Consider the following 13,495-nt stretch of genomic DNA (forward strand, 5'->3'; position numbering starts at 1 on the left):
ATATTCCATCTCACAGTTCTTAATTCTGTTTCAATATTTTACATTTTAAACACAAAAGCTCCACGTGATATAGAATGACAGAATTGAAGTAGCTCGTTCTAACAGTCACTGTGCTCTTATTCTTTGTTGCAAATGTTCTGTTTAAATGCAGGAAGATGTAGAACCACAAGGGCTGGAGACATGAATTGGGTCCAAAATGGGCTCAAGATGGATTCTGACCAGAACGCACGTAGCTGAGTTTGCTCGTGTGTGAGGAAACCATAGAACGAAGAGTTCCCCAAATTAACTTCCATGTAGAATACAATGTTTATTAAGGGATATGTAATCATAATGCCAATGTTAAGGGTTTATTTGTTTATTTATAATTAAAATTCAACAATAAACTGCTGCAATCATTTAGAACTTAGACCAAAAAAAGATTTTTTTTCAGGGAGGATTATTTCCTCATGGACATTGTTTCGAATTGCCAGTCCATCATGCTAGTACAAAGCAAAGGGGTTCTTAGAAGATTTCATTTTTGGTTTTAAGTTCTCTAGAAAGGATCCGCCCCTTTATTGCCTGTATTTACCCAGGGAAAAACTGCTCCCAACACTGGTTCTTATTATGCCCCTGTTTTTATGAGAACTTGAAGGCTTGTGACCAGCCTTCAGTGCTCTGCCCTTTACCTCTTTTTTACTTTATTATTTTTATTTTTTACTTTAATATTAATTATTATTATTTATAACGTTAGGTCACAGAGGCATTTGGGGGGAGGTAACATTTGCTTTCCTGCCGTTCATCAATTCTGTTATGTACATCATTTTCTCATTATAACACCACTGAAATTGAGACACCTATGGCAGTCAATGGCATCTTACAATTGCCCTTGGGCAGATGGGGGTCGCGGCGCAGCTGGCCCTGCCCACGCATGTGTGATCTTGGTGATCGTTTCCCGTGGCCCATTAGACTGATGCCAACCGTCAATGTCTCTGTCCACAAATCATTTAAAAACCACTCGGGGAAGGACCATGAGCCCTGCTTTTTGTTTGAAAACCTCTATTGACACCTTCTGGGTAGATCAACTAATGGAATGGGAGGCAGGGGCTTGGGAGAAAACCCCGGAAGCCGTCACGGAGCCCTCTTTGAGGACACGCTGCCTCGCTAAGGCTCTTGGTGGCAGAGAGGACCATATTGTGCGGAAAACACAGACATCAACTATTCTTGGTTGACAAGTGATGCAGGAACGCTGGCTGTGGAATGTGAAGATATTTCAGGAATACCTTAGCCAATCTATTTGTTTTTCTTTCCCTTTTTACATATGAGTGATATGTAATAAAAGTAAATGTCTAAATGAGTCTGAGAGAGCTCTTTGAATACGTATAAAATGAAAAATCTAAGGGATAAGAAAGCTTTGTGTCCGTTTATTTGGCAACATTTTTTTTGCTCATTCTTAGTGATACATGAAGCGATGGGTGTATCTTAAAATTGATGGTCGGGGGGAGGGTATAGCTCAGTGGTGGAACGCATGCTTAGTTAGCATGCAGGAGGTCCTGGGTTCAATCCCCAGTACCTCCATTAAACAAACAAACAAACAAACCTCATTACCTCCCCCACCAATAAATAAATTTAAAAAATAAAAATAAATGGATGGTATCTTAGGTTTGATGAATTACGGTGGTAGGCATTTGCATTTAGGGACACCTGAGGTTTTTGAAACATGGCCTTTCGTGAGTGAAGAGACTCATCATATTTGATTCTTGTTTCTTTCCTTTTTGTCTTCTTCTCAATACAAACATACGCACCTGCATCAGGAAAGAGAAAAACAATTCAGAAATGAACAAGGCCCCCCACACAGTCCCCCAGACATACCATTGTAAACAGAATAGTGCCTGTTCTTTCAAAATAAACTAAAATGTTTGAAAATATATTTAATTTTGAAGTATTTGCTACTTATAAAAGAATATATATAATGTATATGTAAGTTGTGAAGCATAAAACCGATAACCATGAAGCTGTCTCCCACTTTGAGAATGACAGCCTTCCGACAGCATTGTGTTTTCTCGAACACTCCTTCCCGATCTCATCCCCCAGTTTCCCCACCAGGAAAATTGATTTTGTTGTTGCCACTTCTCTTGCTTTCAGGATAATTTTAGCCTATATGTGTGATTTCCTAAACAATGTATTCTTTTTTGTTTTCTTGCCTTCGAAACATTAAAAAACAGTATTATATTGTATATATATTCTTCTGCAACATGCTTTCTGCATTCAGCATTATATTTATGAGATTCACCCGATATGAATGCCTATAATTCAGGGTTTCTCAGCCTTAACACTGTTGATACGCTGGCTGGATAATTTTTTTTGCTGTAGGGGGCTGTGCAATGGATGTTAGAGCCTGGCACACAGTAGCTTCTCAATAAATGTTCTTTCTCTCTCAGGGAGTTGCACATCCAGCAATCAACGCTGAATGAATGAACGAATGAACGAATGAACGAAGCGTTTACTCTCCTGAGGGAATCTTCTTAGGGCTTCTGCTGCCCTAGCTCAGCATTCCTGGCTTGGTTCTTTCACTTAGGCTTTGAATTCCAACTGGATCTGAACTAAATGGTGACTTTTCGACACAGCTCATCTCCCTGTGGGAAGCCACAAGCAATCAGGAGCGTACTTGACCCATCCAAAGAAGGTAGCTTCTGGTCAGCTCCATCTAAGTATCAAAGGCCAGAATCTTCTGATTTTCAAGAGAATCCCCGATTCCGGGTTCAATGGCTATCTTCTGATATTTAAACATTGGCAACGAGTTTTTTTTTTTTTTTTTTTTTTAACATCACATAGGACTAATTAGACATGCCTAAAGGTTGGCTTTGGACCACAAGTAGCCTGTTTGCAGCTTTTGCTTCCAGCCAGGCACCATGGTCCTGCTTTCATGTGACCATGGAGGTAATGGCTCTTGGCCTTGAGAATAGGACTGTCACCCAGGGCCAGTAGGACCCTTCCCACTGTTCCCCCCGAAGAACATTTTTGTGGTTTTAAAAAAAGTCTCCAATTAAAAAAAAAAAAAGTTCTCCAGGCTAAAAACTAAGAGCAAGGGAGGGAAGCCAACATTTGTAGGTGAACCCCGCACAGGACACCTGCTCTTTCCTTCCATTCCCCCAGCAGCCCTGTGAGGTGGGGTGTTACCATCACTCCCATTTTGACAGAAACAGAAGCTCTGAATTACCGCATCACTTACTAAGTTCCACTTTGCTACTAAATTACAGGACTGAGATTTGAACCCAGGATTATCTGACTAGACTATAAACTCATAAAGCGAAGGGAGAAACAATGCCTTATTTCTCTCTCTGTTTCCCTCCAGACACAGGTCTGGGCACAGTCAGTGCTCAGCAGGCATGGCTGACTGATGATCAGTTGACTGACTGGGAAGGACATGCTTATGGCTACATCTTCTCAATATTTAAACAAGAATTTGAAATTCAGTTTCTCTAGGCCAGATAGACAAAGTCCTCCACCAAACAAGAAAAACACCAAAATATCTACAAATAAATGGAATTATTTGAATTAAGTTGTCTGAATTGGCCTCAAAGAGATACAGAAGAGATATAGAGTAAATATTTAAAAGAGTTGTGATTACCTTCTAGCTTTTCATAAGCTTGCCCTGCTCCACATCCCCCACAAAAGAACATTTTTGTGGTTAAAAAAAAAAGTCTCCAATTTAAAAAAAAATGTCTCCAATTATTCTCTCATGAGCACATCCTGAACTGGGATTCCATACACTAAGTTCATGTGAGTGGCTGGTGGTGATGTCAATGCTGCCTCAACTATGAACAGTGATTAATATCTCTATGTCAGTATTTCACAATATGGAGCTCAAATTACAGACTTAATCCAATGAAAAAACATGAGAGGTATTTACAGTCCAGATACTTGTTGAAAGACTCCCTACCTATGGAAACTTACCGGATAGCTCCAGGGCAATGTATATCATCCTTTTCCTAAAATTTTGGCAAGAAGCTGTTAGGAGTCCTGATAAGCCTGGCAGCACGCAAGAACATTTCCTCCTTTCGATGGCAGCCAGCCAGCTTCTGACAGCCGTGTGCCAGCTTCCCAGAGCTGCAAATGGCTCGGGGTGATTTTATCTTGACTTTATTATCCTAACTCACAACCTATAGAAGGAATAACAGAACACAACAGATGAAATGTGAAGCCATAGCAATGAGCCATGACCAATTTAAGATGAAGTTCAAAATGCATAACGAAGCAACAGACTTAATTCGAACTCAAATCGTAGGTAGTAAGGTGGACAAGCCCCAGAGAAAATAGTGGCATTAGCGAAATACAGGGGAAAGATCTAAAATTTTCCTTTGACTCCAAGTTGTGCCAGACAGGCAGCAACTCTTTTTCCTCCTTCTTGGGTGGTTGAAACTGAAGTCATGGATGATACAAAATGATTTTCTATGGAGTTCATTGTGCTCGAATATCATTTGTAGTATTATGAGAGGTTGGCCATGATTTATTCATGTATTCATTTAAAAAATACATTGAGAAAGATACAAGGCACCCCAAATGTTTATAGCAGCACTATTTACAATAGCCAAGATATGGAAGCAACCTAAGTGTCCATCAACAGATGACTGGATAAAGAAGATGTGGGCTATATATACAATGGAACACTACTCAGTGGAATACAGCCATAAAAAAAGAATGAAAATTTTGCCATTTGCAACAACATGGATGGACTCAGATGGTATTATGCTTAGTGAAATAACTCAGGCAAAGAAAGACAAATACTGTATGATATCCCTTATATATGGACTCTAAAAAATAAAACAAAGTAGTGAGTATAACAAGAAAATAAACAGACTCACAGATACAGAGAACAACTAGTGGTTACCAGTGGGGCGAGGGAAGTGGGAGATGAGCAAGTTAGGGGTAGGGAATTAAAAGGTACAAACTATTATGTATAAAATAAATAAGCTACAGGGATATATTGCACAGATCGGGGTTATAGCCAATATTTTATAGTAACTATAAATGGAGTATAACCTTTTAAAATTATGAATCACTGTGTTGTACATCTGAAATTTATATAATATTGTAAATCAACCATACTTCAAAACAACAACAACAACAAAAAACTCCGAAGTGGGGAAAAATATGTTTCGACATCCACTCTGTCATACTCCTGCCCTCAAATCCCTCACAATTCAGGGATGGGCTCTGTCATGAACAAACAGTTTCCAGATAAAATGGTAAGTTACAGATCAAAAAAGGTGGGAAATCCAGAGGAAGGAGCAGCCTGACTCCTCCCTCAAAGATGGAAACCGGAGTGAGGACCTGAGAATCTGAGGCTGGGGTAGGGAATTCCCCATCACACATAGTTAGGTCCCCCAAATCAGAAGGCTGCACCAAGTCTAGGATCCATGCAGAAAGGCAGAGTCCAGAATCAGAGTGAGAGACCTGGGGTGGGCAAGACAAAGGGCCCAGGGGTAACTTTCAGGGCGGGATTACAGAGCTGCAGGTCTGGGGACACGGGGAGGCCAGATTGACCACAACTGCCTGAGTATCCCTGCTCCTCCCACATCCCTGTCTCTCCCCTGGGATCTCCCCACGATCCAGCAATCAGTGGGTTCAGAAGGCCCACCAGGGGCTCCCTGGACGGAGCTGCATACTAGGCATGCTTCTGTTTTGATTGCTTTTCCATACCTGTCAGGGGTGTGATGTGCAGGTGGGTCAGCCAAGCTTGATGGTTTAGGACGTGATGAAGGGTGTATCTTGCTCTTTGGAGGGGAAAAGGAGGAGCTTTCCCAGAGACATTGATAAATAGGCAGGTGCTGGTTGAGCTGGTGGAAAATGGGAGGGAGGGAGTGTGTGTACAAAGGCAGGAAGTATGTGTGACAGGCTGGGCTTTGGGCCAGATGGTTTGTGGGTGCCAATGAGCCTGGGTCACTGGGCTTGAGCCAGGTTGGGGAGGCTCGGTTGCAGGCCTCAGGGTTTAGAATTTATCCTATAGCCAAAGAGAAGACCTTTCCATTTAAGAAGAGGTGGTTCTACCATATGACCCAGCAATCCCACTCCTGGGCATTTATCCAGAAGGAACCCTACTTCAGGATGACACCTGCACCCCAATGTTCACAGCAGCACAATTTACAATAGCCAAGACATGGAAACAGCCTAAATGTCCATCGGCAGATGACTGGATAAAGAAGTTGTGGTATATTTATACAATGGAATACTATTCCACCATAAAAATGACATCATAATGCCGTTTGCAACAACATGGATGTCCCTGGAGAATGTCATTCTAAATGAGGTGGGCCAGAAAGAGAAAGAAAAATATCATATGATATCAGTCATATGTGGAATCTAAAAAAGAAAAGAAGAAGAAGAAGAAGAAGGAGAAGAAGAAGGAGGAGAAGAAGAAGGAGAAGAAGAAGGAGAAGAAGAAGAAGACAAATGAGCTTGAATATAAAACAGAAACAGACTCACAGACATAGAGTACAGACTTGTGGTTGCCGGTGGGAAGAGGGTGGGTAGGGATAAACTGGGAGTTCGAGATTTGCAGATACTGACAGGTATATATAGAATAGATAAACAAGTGTATACTGTATAGCACAGGGAAATATATTCAAGATCTTGTAGTAGCTCATGGGGAAAAATAATATGAAAATGAATATATGTATGTTCATGTATGACTGAAAAATTGTGCTGTCCACCAGAAATTGACACAACATTGTAAACTGACTATAACTCAATTAAAAAAATAATAAAATTTGGGAGGGTACAGCTCAGGGGTAGAGTGTGTGCTCAGCATGCACAAGGTGCTGGGTTCAATCCCCAGTACCTCCATTAAACAAATCAATCAATCAATCAACCTAATTACCTCCATCCTCTCCAAAAAAAAAAAAAAAAAGCACAAGCGGAGGATTTAAAAAACTAAATTAAATTAAATTAAAAATAATATAAAAAAGAAGAGGTGGTTCTGCACCCAGGAGCCCTCACTGCCTTACTAGGTGGGTCTGAATGCTGGTGGTCGCCATGCCTTTTTCTGTGTCTCAGAGAGCGAGTCACTAGGAGACAGACACACACCTGTCACAGCCTCTGTGTGGAGTAGGGCTACAGATGTTCCGGCACAGGGAAGCTTCCCACAGGTGTGCCAACATCAGCCGTACCTGGTGACCACACCCAGGGAGCCCCAGGAGGGAGAGGGGTCCCACTGCCCCAAGTTCTGGGATGCAACCATTTCCCTGGGCTTTGACCTTTGGCCTCTCAGGCTCTCCAGGGCCACAGAGCCTGTAACTGCCCAGAAGGTTGTTTTCACAGGGTCCTAGTGGCAAATAGCACATCTTCATATTGAAAGAAGGCATTTTACTAGGTTCACAGCTCATTTGTCCCTGGTCTGTCGCTTGGGGGAATCACTGAATTATACAGAAAGTATACACATCATCTGAGAATCAAACAGACGTTCCTTCCTTCCTGTCTATGTGTAAGCTTACCTGTAACACCAGTTTGCGTTGCTCAAAGTTTCAGGGACTGGGAGGGACTGTTTCAACCAGCTTGGTGAGGGAGGTGTCATCACCCCATCCTACAGGTTAGGAAACTGAGGCTCGGTGAGGGTAAATTCTGCTGCTCGTGAAGTTGAGATTCCAACCCAGACTTGCCGGAAGCCCCAGTCCATGCTCTTCCCTCTGGCCCACAATCTCTCTCCTCCCAGGGAAGAGAGAGGCAAGGCCAGTGCGAGAGCTGCTATTTCCCAGGGCCTGGGGTTCCTCTGAATGTTTGCTTGTCAGGTCAGTTGAACTGAATAATCTTATCACTCAAATATTTCATTCTGACAGGGCTTGAACAACAAGATCTCATGAAGGTGAAAAGTGGGTGGAAGGCAGGGTTCATAATAATATTTTGCATTTACAGGACTCTATTTTCCAAAGCATTTTATAGTTTCCACTGCACTGAGTCACCCGGCCCTCCCGTGAGGGAGCTGGAGCATTTATTACTATTACCAGCTCCTTCTGAGGATTAGGGTGGAGGTCAGGCAGGCAGCTCCAGACTTCACCAGGGGGTTACAGTCCTCCATGTTGTATTAGAAAGGAGGGGGTTCACGTGGCAGGGACCCTCCAGCACCACACACTCCCCCTTGACAGCTCGCTGGTGCTTCCTGGGACCTTGCTCGTGGTTCCCTTGAGAGCAAGCTACTTTCTCCAAATAGGAGGGGCAGGCCACTCTCACCCTCCTGCCCCCTTTTCCTTTATTCTCCATGGCATCACCATACGAGGTTAAACTAGGAGGTAGGGTAACTTGGGACAATCTCAATGTAGCAATGGAAAAAATTTAAAGCATGCATGCTTAATATGATTTTTTTTTCCTCCATAGGTTGAGAAAGAGTGCCAAGAAATTAAACCAAGAAGTTTAGGGCCAAGAAGTCATCGCAGGTGTCTGTGGGTACCACAAGCCTCCAGGGCTGCCACATTGCACAGCTCAGCCCTGCGTGGGGCCTTGCCGGTCCCTGACCCGCTGCCGCAGCCTAATGCTTCCCTGAGAAAGCTTCTTCCGTTTTGACTTCCGCCTTGCAGACCTGACTTGCAAATCTGCCCACTATGCCTTGCAAGTCTGCTCCTACTTTTTAGGAAACCTCACCTTCAAACTCCAGGACTTGATCTCACTTTAAAACATTCCATACCCCAACAGTACAGTTCCTTAAGTAGGAGTTATTCAATCTAGAGTGATAGTCTGCAGGACAGACTACCGAGGATAGTGGCACTCTGTTCCACAAATTGTCAGAGGCTGGGGAGGACCTCACCAGTCTCCTTTAGAATCCTCCCCCCATCCACCACGACCACCACCCTGTGAGTATCAGGTAGACCTCTTTATTTTTCTGGTTAACCCATTGGTAACTTTCGATTAGATACACACATCTAATGGACAAGTTTTCAGTCGAAAGTCCTAAAGATAAATGAAGTGTGCAAACATCTTCTACTTGGTGAGTGCTGTGTTTTCAAAATCTGTTTGAGAATCTGAACTCCTTTAGGTGGGGTATGCCCTCTCAATTAGCCACAGTCCCCACTGTTCCCTAGTGTCCTGCACCCAGGCTGAATCATTCATTTATGTTATCTATGTTGCCCTATGGGCATCTGTGTTTGCAACTATTTTTCCAAACCCACAAAGAGGAAGAGAAACATTTCCCTAATGGTCCCCTAATCTGCAAAGCTGCTTCTCTCTCAGTGGAGCTGGTACTGCATATATTACTGTATCACGCTTGATCTTTGCCTTAAACACCCTTCCCCCTTTCAAATAAGCCTCCTTGGCTCTGTTGGAATTTTAAAATTCCATTACTGGGCTGCTTGCCTCTTAAAGGTTGTTCTTCTCATTATACAAATGCACAAAGTTTGAAACTGTCTCTGGGGCTGGGGCAAGACGGTGGGGACAGGTAGGTAATACACACCCCTATCACAAGCCAAGCTGGAGAGACATCCTGACCTGGGACCAGGTCTGGGACTGGCCTTCAGCTTGTGGTTTTCTTTTCAGGGAAAGCAAAAGGAGTTGGCTGGAATCAATTCACTAAGCCTTGGGAGAGCCAAGGGGAAGCCAAGAGCATCAGCTGCAGTAAGAGATCCAGGTCAGGTTAAGCGGGGGTCTCAAATGTTGCAACGCGAGGCACTCTCCATCCCACACACGCCTTCCCACAGCCGGGCAGACATGATTAAATGATCTCAGCACTCTTTCCCACCAAGCGGGCTCCTCCCTCACGAGCCTTCTCAGTCCCTCGCTTCAGGCAGCCACCGCAGCCTGAGCAACGCTGACAACTGGGACGAAACCGATCTCCTATCCCTGGTGTAATGGGAGGTACGCTGGACGGCGCATCCAAAGACCTGGATTCTGGTTTCAACCCTGCCGTTGACTCACTGGGCTCTCTGGGGGTTGGGCAAGTCTGTTTACCTCGGAAGACCTGTTTCTTCATCTGTTTAAAGAAGTGGTTGGGCAGGTGATTAGGAGATTTCCAACCTCAGGTCAAGGCTAAGTGAGCAGAGTGCCATCCTACCATGCGTTGGGCATTGTGCCAGGTGCTGAGGTCCTACTGTGAACAGAAGACACCTGCAGAGTGACCAGTGCTGTAAGCGCCCTCCTCACCCATACAGAAGCATAAATAGGTCTGGAAAGAGTTTGCCCTCTGACCCTTCCGGACAGGCCAGGAGATACATGTTAATGGCTGAAGGCATACAGCCAAGGCACCTAACTGCTCTCAGCATTTTTGAAGATAAGTCAGGCCCTTCATGCCAAAGGCACTTCATAAACTGTAAAAATCCTCCACAGATGTTTGTCTGTAAATCTAAATCGTAATAAAAGCAACAAGAGAATGAGATACTGTTGGCAGAATTTCAGGCAAGGGCCCTTGCGTGGCAGAAAGCATTCAAAGCACCCCCCCACCGAAAACCAATTCGTTGCTCCCTGACCATCCTACCTTCAATGTTTTGACCCAGTTTAGGCTTCCCTTTAAAAGCCCAGATAAATATTTCCTCACTATAATTACAGGCGAGGCTCAGGATGTCTGTCGTAAGTTGAGCTGGCAGAAAAGGGACAATTAACCAAGGCATGTAATTGAAGGGTAGGTAAATACATCCGGTGGCAGATGAGGCCCCTTCCTATTGGACACTATTCCCAGTATCCAAGGGCAAAGACAGGCACGTGCTTCATTTAGACCAGAGGATGCTGCGCACTTTATTATTAAAGGCTCCTGTCGAGAAGTGAGGTGTGTGTGTGGATGTGGGTGATGGAGGCATGCCGGTGCCTCCTGCACGGACTGAGTCCACAGGCTCCTTTTCCTACCCTGGAGGCTTTCCATGCTGCTGGCAGTGGCTCTGTTTAAAAAAAGCCTGCTAATCATGAGATCGGAGGGCACATTGGGAGTAGAGACAGTGCGACTCCTGTCACTGAGCAGAACAATGAAAAGTTCAAAAATAGTAGCGTCTGCTGGTGGAGAACCAATAAACATATAATTTCCAGGTAATTGCTATCATGTAATTAGCTCTCTGCTTTTATATGCCCCAGCGGAAATTGGGTTGGGGAGCAACTGTAACACAGCTTAATAATCATGGTAACATTCCACAGCAAAATGAAGACTTTTCTTTTTCCCCTCCAGCAAAAATTGAGGGTCAGAGAGCACCAAGACCACTGAGCGCGGGCCCAATTCATATTGACTGGTGAGTAAGGTTCTTGGGTGACAGAAATTGGGCTCTGGGCTCAGAATATGAAGAGCTGGTTTTCATTCCAGCTCTGCCTGGTCCCCGGGTGCGAACCCCTCCTCCAGCTCCCAGTGGTCCTTCTAATCTGTAAAATGATGGTGTTGGGCTAACTTGCGTGGCTTCATCACCCTCAAGGGTGTGAACACTGGTTCTGGGGATGATAAAGTCTTAGCGATTACAATGGCTTGTGGCCCTCCAAAGCTCAACCCTGCCTGGCAAAATCTTACTTCTCAGCGTTTAATTTATTTCTCTCATCAGGTTTTCTTTGGTATCAGAGGAACAGCACTGACATCAAGTTCATGGAAGAGACACAAAAAGCATTCAAGGTCAGTGCTGCAAAACTACGGGGGCTGGACGGTGGGGACTGGAAGACTTCCTTTGCATCGCCCGCTCCATCACAAAGTCCCCTTACAAGAGATGACTCGTGTGTGCCCAGGAGCTGCCTCCTGGGTGGTGGTGGTTTATTTCTCAGTGATTCTGTGTGTGACTTGGGCTCCGAGAGTTAAATAAAAAATCATTATATTTTACTATTTCATTCTGCTAAGTTATTCAAGCCATCAATAATGATGTCAAATGATGAAAAGAAAAAATGTCAACAATATCTGAAAGAATAGCCCAGTGCACGCGCGTGGTATTAAAATTTCAAGGGGGGCAATGATTTGGATTTTTTTTAAGTCTGAAAACAATCTTGGGTAGGTAAATAGTAGGTTGAGAGTGTGGCACTAGATGATTCTAAGCGTCCTTCCAGCTATGAGACTCCGCAGGTGCATGATTAGGAATTATTCTGTCGAGGGGAGGGTATAGCTCAGTGGTAGAGCACGTGCTTAGCATGCACCACAAGGTCCTGGGTTCAATCCCCAGTATAAATAAATACCTAATTACCTCCCCTCCCCCGCTCCCCCAAAAAGGAAGTGTCCTGTGAGTTGTGCCCACCCAGCACAGCGATGTCACTTACCGTCTTATGAATTTGGGAAGATTCCCTGACCGCTCTGAGCCCTGAGTTTCTCATCTGGAAAGAAGGCATGCATATGCGCATCATAAATGTCATCATCTTCCTTCCGGGGGAAGAGAAATGGACCAGTCTGGCAGGGTCTTCATTTGTGTTCTCCTAAGAGCAGAGCCCGAGATGAGGACTTGAATGCAGGGGGTGTTTTGGGAGATGATCCCAGGAAGCAGGAATAAGGGAGTCGGGGGGAGCGAGACAGGAAAGGGGGAAAACCAGCAAAGAGTGTGAGTTGGTTATTGCTGTGTGCAGGTGGGCCTCAGTCCTGCTGGCGAACTCTGAAGAATCATCTAGAAGTCATCTCAGAATTGTTCCTTTGAATGGCAGGAGGCTGGGCTCTTAAGCACTGATTTTCATTCCTCCACGGCAGAGGGTTATCCCCAGGGATGTTGACTCCGCTACACTTTGAGGTTGCCCTGCACTTAGGCTGAATGAGATTCTGGAACTTTGGAGAAAGGTTTGAGGCAGAAAAGGGGGTAAAATGCCTGAGGTGGGACATAGTGTGCTTGGAAATATCTATCTTGGCCTCAGTGGTGGCACAGAGCCTCTGCCACAACCACAATAGAGGGTGTGTTGAAGTGTAGTCCTGGCCATAGCACCATCCATCCATCCTCGCATCCATCCACGCATCCATCCATACATCATCTATGCACCCATCCATTTGTTCATGCATCCCTGCATCCATCCATGCATACGTCGATCCATCCATCACCTAGTCATCATCTTCCTTCCTACTTCGAAAAAGAATTTGAGGGAAGCCACCAACATGTGCTAAAACTCTGGAAAAGTCATTCCGTCTTTCTGGGATTGCCTTCTTCTCTGGAAAAAAAAAAAATGGGGTAGGGGATTGGAATGCTTGGCTTAAAGCCCCCTGCCAGCTTTGGAGTCTGAAGTCTAATAAAAACAAGCATTGAAAAGGCAGGTGGGGTGTGGGTTGTCAGCAGGCCAGAACAGCAGCTGGAGATCTGAAGTAAAGATGTGTTCTGGTGAGGCTGGTTGGTTGTCCAGAGAGGCAAGGCCCTGGGGCAGGTCCTCACTCCAGAATCTGGTCCTCAGAGCTTCAGACACTTAGTTATTGAATCTGGGTATGACCAGGTTCTGGAAATGGAAGTAAAGGTGGTTGGGGAGCTAGAACGTGGGCCCTGACTCAGAATCCCCAAGTTCATCAGATATATCAGAGGCCAATTTATTTAGAATGAGCTCTAACTGTCAAGAGAATCAGAACCCTATATGTGCTGATCAGCACATCACATCCTCTCTCTACAGGAAATCTATACGG

At 44.5% G+C, this 13,495-nt stretch overlaps 2 long non-coding RNA genes across 2 annotated transcripts; one reads left to right on the plus strand and one right to left on the minus strand.

The window, feature by feature from the left end:
- Window positions 1-1,581: 1,581 nt before the first annotated feature.
- On the minus strand, window positions 1,582-6,091 carry LOC116664468. The gene is made up of 3 exons (XR_004320989.1): window positions 5,680-6,091; window positions 3,934-4,139; window positions 1,582-1,781 (listed from the first exon to the last, which is right to left on the minus strand). It is a non-coding gene; the product is annotated as an uncharacterized LOC116664468 (long non-coding RNA).
- A 4,623-nt stretch (window positions 6,092-10,714) lies between these two features.
- Window positions 10,715-11,706, plus strand: LOC116664467. The gene is made up of 3 exons (XR_004320988.1): window positions 10,715-10,974; window positions 11,111-11,171; window positions 11,472-11,706. It is a non-coding gene; the product is annotated as an uncharacterized LOC116664467 (long non-coding RNA).
- The last annotated feature ends 1,789 nt before the right edge of the window (window positions 11,707-13,495 follow it).

Source organism: Camelus ferus, chromosome 6 (genome assembly GCF_009834535.1).
Source record: "Camelus ferus isolate YT-003-E chromosome 6, BCGSAC_Cfer_1.0, whole genome shotgun sequence".
Classification (NCBI taxonomy): Eukaryota; Metazoa; Chordata; class Mammalia; order Artiodactyla; family Camelidae; genus Camelus; species Camelus ferus.